Source organism: Magnolia sinica, chromosome 8 (assembly GCF_029962835.1).
Source record: "Magnolia sinica isolate HGM2019 chromosome 8, MsV1, whole genome shotgun sequence".
Taxonomy (NCBI): domain Eukaryota; kingdom Viridiplantae; phylum Streptophyta; class Magnoliopsida; order Magnoliales; family Magnoliaceae; genus Magnolia; species Magnolia sinica.
In genome coordinates this window covers 47,463,347-47,470,387 of record NC_080580.1, presented here as the reverse complement: position 1 = coordinate 47,470,387, position 7,041 = coordinate 47,463,347, and the positions used below count along the sequence as shown (strand labels likewise).

Sequence of the window (7,041 nt, the reverse complement as noted above, 5' to 3'; positions counted from 1 at the left end):
AAGATGACTACAAATAGCTAGGACTATGCTATTATGATGATATTATGCCCTACTTCTTTTCATTCCAAGGTGACCTATGATAAAAATTATTTTTTTATTTAATTTTTTTTAATGATGCTTGTTCTATTGGGATCTTTTTCTCATCATAGACCCATGAAAGGACCATAATCATGTGTTTCTTTTTCTGTTTCTCTCTATCGTCCATAGGTTCTGTTTCCAAATGATTCATTAGTGATGTTGCTTGCACGCATGATTGGGATGCCTGGTCCTATCGACATGGAGATGTTAGTGGGGGGACAGGAGACACACAAGTATTTCACAAGCGACTACGATCTTATCATAGAAATGAGGTTCCTTTGCAATCTCCCTCTCTTAACTTGAATAGAGTAGAAGCCTTGAAATGTGTTACATAATGTCTACCTTATTGTTTCTTTTATTGAATATTGTTAAATGAAATTTTTTGATAGCTTACTTTGTTTATTAATTATTTTGCTAATAGGAATGCAACAAAAGAATTACATAGACCAGATTAAAGTGTGGAACATTCCAGCTGGACTTTCTTTGATATGTAACTCTAGAAAATTGTCCCAACTTAAGGAGGATCATTTATGAAAGTAACTATTTCTCTATTCATTGAGCTGCTCATATTTCAGTAAATGGATAAGAAATTTTACTAGATGAATATGTAAGTGAATGTTCTGGACTGTATAAAACCAAAACGCCAAAGACTGAATTGGAGCATGATGCAATCATCCATGTATTTAGTACTTGAGACTGTTCATCGCAATTGTATAACGTTACTATGTTCCTGTTGAAATCCCATTTGCTAAGCATTTACTTGGAGATAAGAGGTGGTTAACCTTCCTAAGTGCTTTAATAGAATTTGGATTATCACTTATCATTAGTGAATTGCAGTGGTTATAACCAATTTAATGCTCTCATTCTACACCCATTCTTATTAGCCTATTATGTTTAGGTGTGGTTGTGATAACTTACTTGCCAGTGTGCTTTAATAACTTTTATGGGGCCATAAAGGCTGTTAGGTTAAAGGCAACGGTGGCAACAGTTACATGTTATGGAGTTATAACAGCTGTAATTGCCGTTACGAAAAAAAATGACCTGTAACAGTCTATTACGGGTCCGATACAGGTTTTTTGAGTTTTTTTTTCAATAATTACAAAAAAAAGTAAAAAGACTGTCACGACCGTTATGGAGGCCGTTACAGCTCGTATCATAAAGGTAATGGTGGTGGCTATTACGGCCACCGTTACCATTGTGGATACCTGGCATCACACGTTTGTGCACCTTGTATATTTCATGAATCATGGTTTGGCACTCAATGTCTCATCAACTATCTTCAATTGATATTCTACAGTTACAAGTGTTTGTGTTTTGGCATCTTCATCTTAACTTTGTGTCTTCTTACCCTGATCTAGGACCTCCTTTTAAAAAAAAAAAAATTAACACACGAACGCACACTCCCACACACTCACGCCAAAGTGGAATTTCACCACCTATGGATACTCAAACCCTTGACCGGGTGTTGAAACTCCTCAGAGTCTACCACTTGAGCAAGAGTAAGGATCCCCCTGATCTAGGACCTGCACATTGGATAGATGTTAGAGGTTGGAAATTTTGGATTTCATATTGTAGCCATATTGCCATATATACAAACTGGAAGGGTTGCATTTTGTAGTAATTTCCAATGGGGTAAATCAAAATCCCCATGGTTAGATTTGTGAAGACATTGTCATTGTTGCTGCTTTGATAAGATAGCATTGCACTGGAAAGATTACTACTTGGTTGGTTTTTTTTGTTGCAGAATCACATACCATGAGACCTAATGTCCATATTTCATAGGAAGCAAAATCTATTGAAACATATTTATTTAGTCTTGGATACTCTTGAATCACACCCCTGAATGTATGGGACAACATTTGAGCTTAGAGTTTTTCAAATTATGTTTGGGACAGCATTGTGACCTTTATACTAATAAAAAATTATGTTAAATGGCGAACAATCTTCATGTCAATGCTTTCGTTGATTTCAGAAATGAATTGAAAACCAACATATGAATTAAACTGGGATATGGACCCTTAGATACGCACGCACGCACGTCATTGATGTATGTGTGTGTGTGTGTGTGTGTGTAGACACGCACACACGCACATCATTGATGCCCCACTCGTAAAAAATATTGTCAAAATGATTTCTCCCTAGAGCTTTGGTAAAGACATTGATGGGGATATTAGACGACCTACTTGAGTGTACCAGAGACGGAGGCGACCACCCACATCAGCGCAACTCTCTTTGTGGATGTGAGATGAGTTCTAAATGGGACCTACTGGGCCATTTTTGAAGACCACACATGCATCAAACGTGTATTAGGAAGACCCCACTTTGGGATGATGCATGTGGACTGCTTAGGAGACCATTTTAGTCATGCGGTTTTTATTTCGTGTTGATCCAACTGTTGGATCTTATCGATCAGGCCATCGGGCCACTAGATCTTCCAAATATGGGCCCCTTAGACTCTGATCTTGCTTCTTTTATGTTATTATTATTATTTTTAGGATTTATTTGATGGTTGAGATTGATAATAAATATTTTAGTTTTCTTATTTTAGGTAATGGGCCATTTCAGTTAAGTGAGTGGCATAGTTGTAATTATTTTGATATTTCATTATAAAAGCATGGAGAGAGAGAGAGAGAGAGAGAGAGAGAGAGAGAGAGAGAGAGAGAGAGAGAGAGAGTCTTATGTGAAGGTATTTTTCCTCTTTGTTTTCCAATTAAATTGTGGAAAGGTAGAGGCTTATTTGGTGGTGGACTCCTTCAAGGTGCTTTATTCCTATTTCTCTTCTCCAACAAGGTATTCATCTTTTTCTCCTACATGCACACACGCACGCACACATGCACGCACATGCGTCCGTACGGGTCTTCATGTGTGGGCCCTATTTCGTATCCTTTCGTCTAACCCTACTAGAGAAGATTAAGAAGAGAGAGAGAGAGAGAGAGAGAGAGAGAGAGAGAGAGAGAGAGAGACTCTCTTATGTGAAGGTTTTTTTCCTCTTCGTTTTCTAGGTTTGCGAGAAACCTTCCCTTCCAATTGAATTGTGGAAGGGTAGAGGCTTATTTGTTAGTGGAGTCCTCCAAGGTGCTTTATTCCTCTCTCTTCTCTAACAAGGTATTCATCTTTTTCTCTTTTCTTCATTACTTCCCTTCCCTTACAACCTTTCTAAACCTATTAAAGCCATAACCCAATCCATCCCTTTTCTTCTTTCTCCCTACCCATCCATGTGTTGACTCGCCCGCCCATATGCACACACACATGTACGTGCGTCCGTACGTGTATTAATGTGTGGCCCTTGTTTCGTATTCTTTCCCTCCTTGATCTCCTTCCAACGCTGCCTCATTCCTTTATCCTTTAAACCACCAGGACCCCAACTTCCAAATCTCAATTCGTGAACCTAAAACCCTAACGAAATCAGATTTTATTTTTATCTTTTTTGTAAAACATTTCCCAAACCAAAATTTTATTTGCGTCATTGTCTATTCATGTGGCTGTTACACTACCCACTCTAGATTGAAAGTCCCTACTTCCAAGTGGGCCACTCTCGAATTATTTTATATTTTTGTGCATCACGTATGTGATAACCTAGGACCTTTGTGTTACAAATCTGAATTTCTAAATCTATTTTGTGCATATGTTTGATTTTACATGTTGATTGCTGAAATTAATATGTAATTGATCTCTCATCTTGCATCCTATGGTAGTTTCCATTGTCCAACATCAGACATCAACTAGCTGACATTGAGATTTGACTAGCTTAGAGATTTCACCACCTGAGACCTCTGTTATGAAATGATAGTCAACATTGGTATGCTTGGTTTTCTCATTAAAAACTGATTTCTTGCAACACGAGTGGTTCTACTCAATTATTGCAGAACAACTACATTAGAGTAGTCACAAACTCCATTTCATTTAGAAGCTTTTTTGCTAGATCATGTAAGCACACTCTACTTCTTGCTCTTCTAGGTAACTAAATTACCTCCCACAAGTGGGCAACATCCAATAGCAGAATGCCTATCAATCAGAGAACTTTCTGATGCATTAGGAGTACCTTATATAATGAAGATTGTAAAATAGTAGAAGGAGAGATAGAATAGAGAAGAAGAAAGAAGTGAAGAAAATGTAGAGAGAAGAGAATGGGCTGAAGTTTGGGTTCACATCCCCCTTATTTTATATTATAGAAGTTTCATAACTGCAGATATTGTAATTAATAACAAAAGCAAAAATCCCCTCCATGTCCTATACCAAAATAAGCCATCTAAGTGGTTTATGTAGGTCCATATCACATTCATTAACACTCCCCATCAAGCTGGAGCATAGATATTATCTATGTCATGCTTAGAGTATGTGCTTAGCCTGAGTGAAACAAAGTGCCTTGGTGAACACATTAGCAAGTTAGTCCTAAGATCGAACATAGGGAGTAGAGATTTCACCACTGGAAACTTTCTTATGTATGAAGTGATGGTGGACTTCAATGTGTTTAGTACTTTCATGATAGCTGGATTGTTTTCTATATGTGAAGCAACACGATTGTCACAAAATAATAGCATAGGTAGGTGCACTATAAATCCCACTAGTTGCAACGATTTCTTAATCCATATCAATTCACAGGAGGTATGAACCATTGCTCTGTATTCTGCTTTGGCACTCATCGGGCCACCTCACTGCTTCTTGTTCTGCCGTGTGACTAGATTTCCTTTGACATATGTACAAATATCCAGCAATGGATTACTTATCTGCTAAAGAACCTGCCCAATCTACATCTGAATATCCCGTTACCTAAAAATGACCATTCCATTTATATATAAAATATCTTGACCTGGTGCTCTTTTGAGGTGATGCAAAATTCAAATTACTACTTCCATGTGAGGTACTTTTAAAGAATTCATGAACTAGCTTAACACACTCACTACATACGATATGTCTGGTCGAGTAATAGTTAAGTAAATAAAACTTCCAACTAATCTTATGTACTTCCTTGGATCTTCCATTGCATCTCCTTGATCCCTTACAAGCTTATGATTAGAATCCATTTGAGTGACAACTAACTTAGTCTCTAGATTATCCATCTCTATAAGTAAATCCAAAACATATTTCCATTGAGATAAATTAAGTCCTTTGGATCTGGCTACTTCTGCACCAATGAAGCATCAAAGATGACCCAAATCTTTTATGAGAAAATGTTGTTGAACATACTTTATTTTTTCAATCCTCTTGTTATTACTTCATGTAACAACAATATCATGTGCATATACTATAAAGCACAATGAGAACTGAGATACCTTTATGTACAATAATGGAATGATGAGCATGACTTCAAATAAAGCCATAGTTTTAATACAACCTTTGTTGAACTTGTCAAACCATGCACGTAGAGACTATTGTAACCCATAAATTGCTTTTCAAAGTTTACACTTTTTCCGACTCTCCCTTAGCAAAAAAACTTAAAGGTTGCTCCATATAAACTTCATCTATAAGATCACTATGAAGGAAGGCACTTTTTATGTCAACTTGGAAGAGGGTTCACCCATAATTAACAACTACAGATAGTATAACCCAAATGTGATTCAACTTGGCCATATAAGAGGAGGTTTCATGTAAGTAACACCAAGTGTTTGAGTGATGGAACTTGATTTTGTAGACTCATTTGTAACCCACAACATGTTTACTAGTCAAAAGAGTGGTAAGTTATTATTCTGATGAAGTGCACCCATCACTTCCTCATATAACTAAGGAACAAAGCAAGAAGACTAGAACAGGGCAAAGTTGTTGAAATTTGGAGATAAGCGATGAAAGGGATCATATTAAGAGCTGGGATGATCGACACATGTATTCTTACCTTCTTCTTTTTTTTAGGGCAGTAGGAATATCAGATATATCTGGATAACTTACTGGACCACAAGTTTCTGAAGAAGATATGTTAGATGGCACGTCATGATTGGTTGTAGCATCTTTTCATTTTCGTTGTGAGTAGACCTATAACGCCCTGGTTTTTTTAAACCCATGTATACAACTCAATTTCCAAAAACCCGAGTGTTAGCTTTTAAAATTCGATCTAAATTTAAACCGCTTATCATTAATCAAAGTTAGCAACACACATAGCTAAAGTAAACCATGCATTGTATGAAAACATTTCAAACACCATAAAAGTCCAAACGTAGTGCCCATACAGAACTTATACAATCCACATAACAAGAGTTCATTAAACGAAAACATGAATCTATCATGTAATGGTGGAGCTCAATATGGGTCACAGGGACCCTCTCTAACTCCTCAGCTACCCGATCTGCTCTAGCAATCTAGTGAACAACATTGGCTCGCTTTACACTTGCATCAACTGATATGGTTTGATAGCGTCAATGGCTATCGCAGTGAGGAGTACCCTCTAAGATTACACACTCATCATTCATAAGCTAGCATAAATCACAATATATGAGAAGAGACATATTAAACAATGCAAGTTAAAATCATGATCATATATTCCAAAATAAGCCAGTCAACATAATTTCATCGTAAGTAGAATATAATAGTAATCTCAATGCAAGTGGACATGTCCAAATAGTTGAATAATTTATCATACAAACTCTGCAAAATGGCTAGAAAATCAAGCCTTAAACCTCTACTTCACCCAGAAATCATATTGTATGTGAACACCGCAAGATGGGTAGAAAATCGAAAAGCGAACTTTAGCTCCACCAGGAAATTACAATACGATTGAACACCATAAAATGAAGAGAGAATTAATATACAAACATCTACTTCACCTGGAAATCATGTCATATGTGAACACCACAAGATGGCTAGAAAATATATAAGCAAACGCCCGCTCCACCCAAAAATTATAGTATGACTGAACACCGCAAGATGAAGAGAGAACATCATATAAACATTTACTTCACCCAAAATTTATATCATACATGAACACCTCAAGATAGCTAGAAAGTCGATAAGCGAACTCCCACTCCACCCGAA

At 36.9% G+C, this 7,041-nt stretch overlaps 1 pseudogene; it reads left to right on the top strand.

The window, feature by feature from the left end:
• Positions 1 to 221: 221 nt before the first annotated feature.
• Positions 222 to 7,041, top strand: part of LOC131253292 (uncharacterized) — a 37,869-nt pseudogene continuing 31,049 nt past the window's right edge.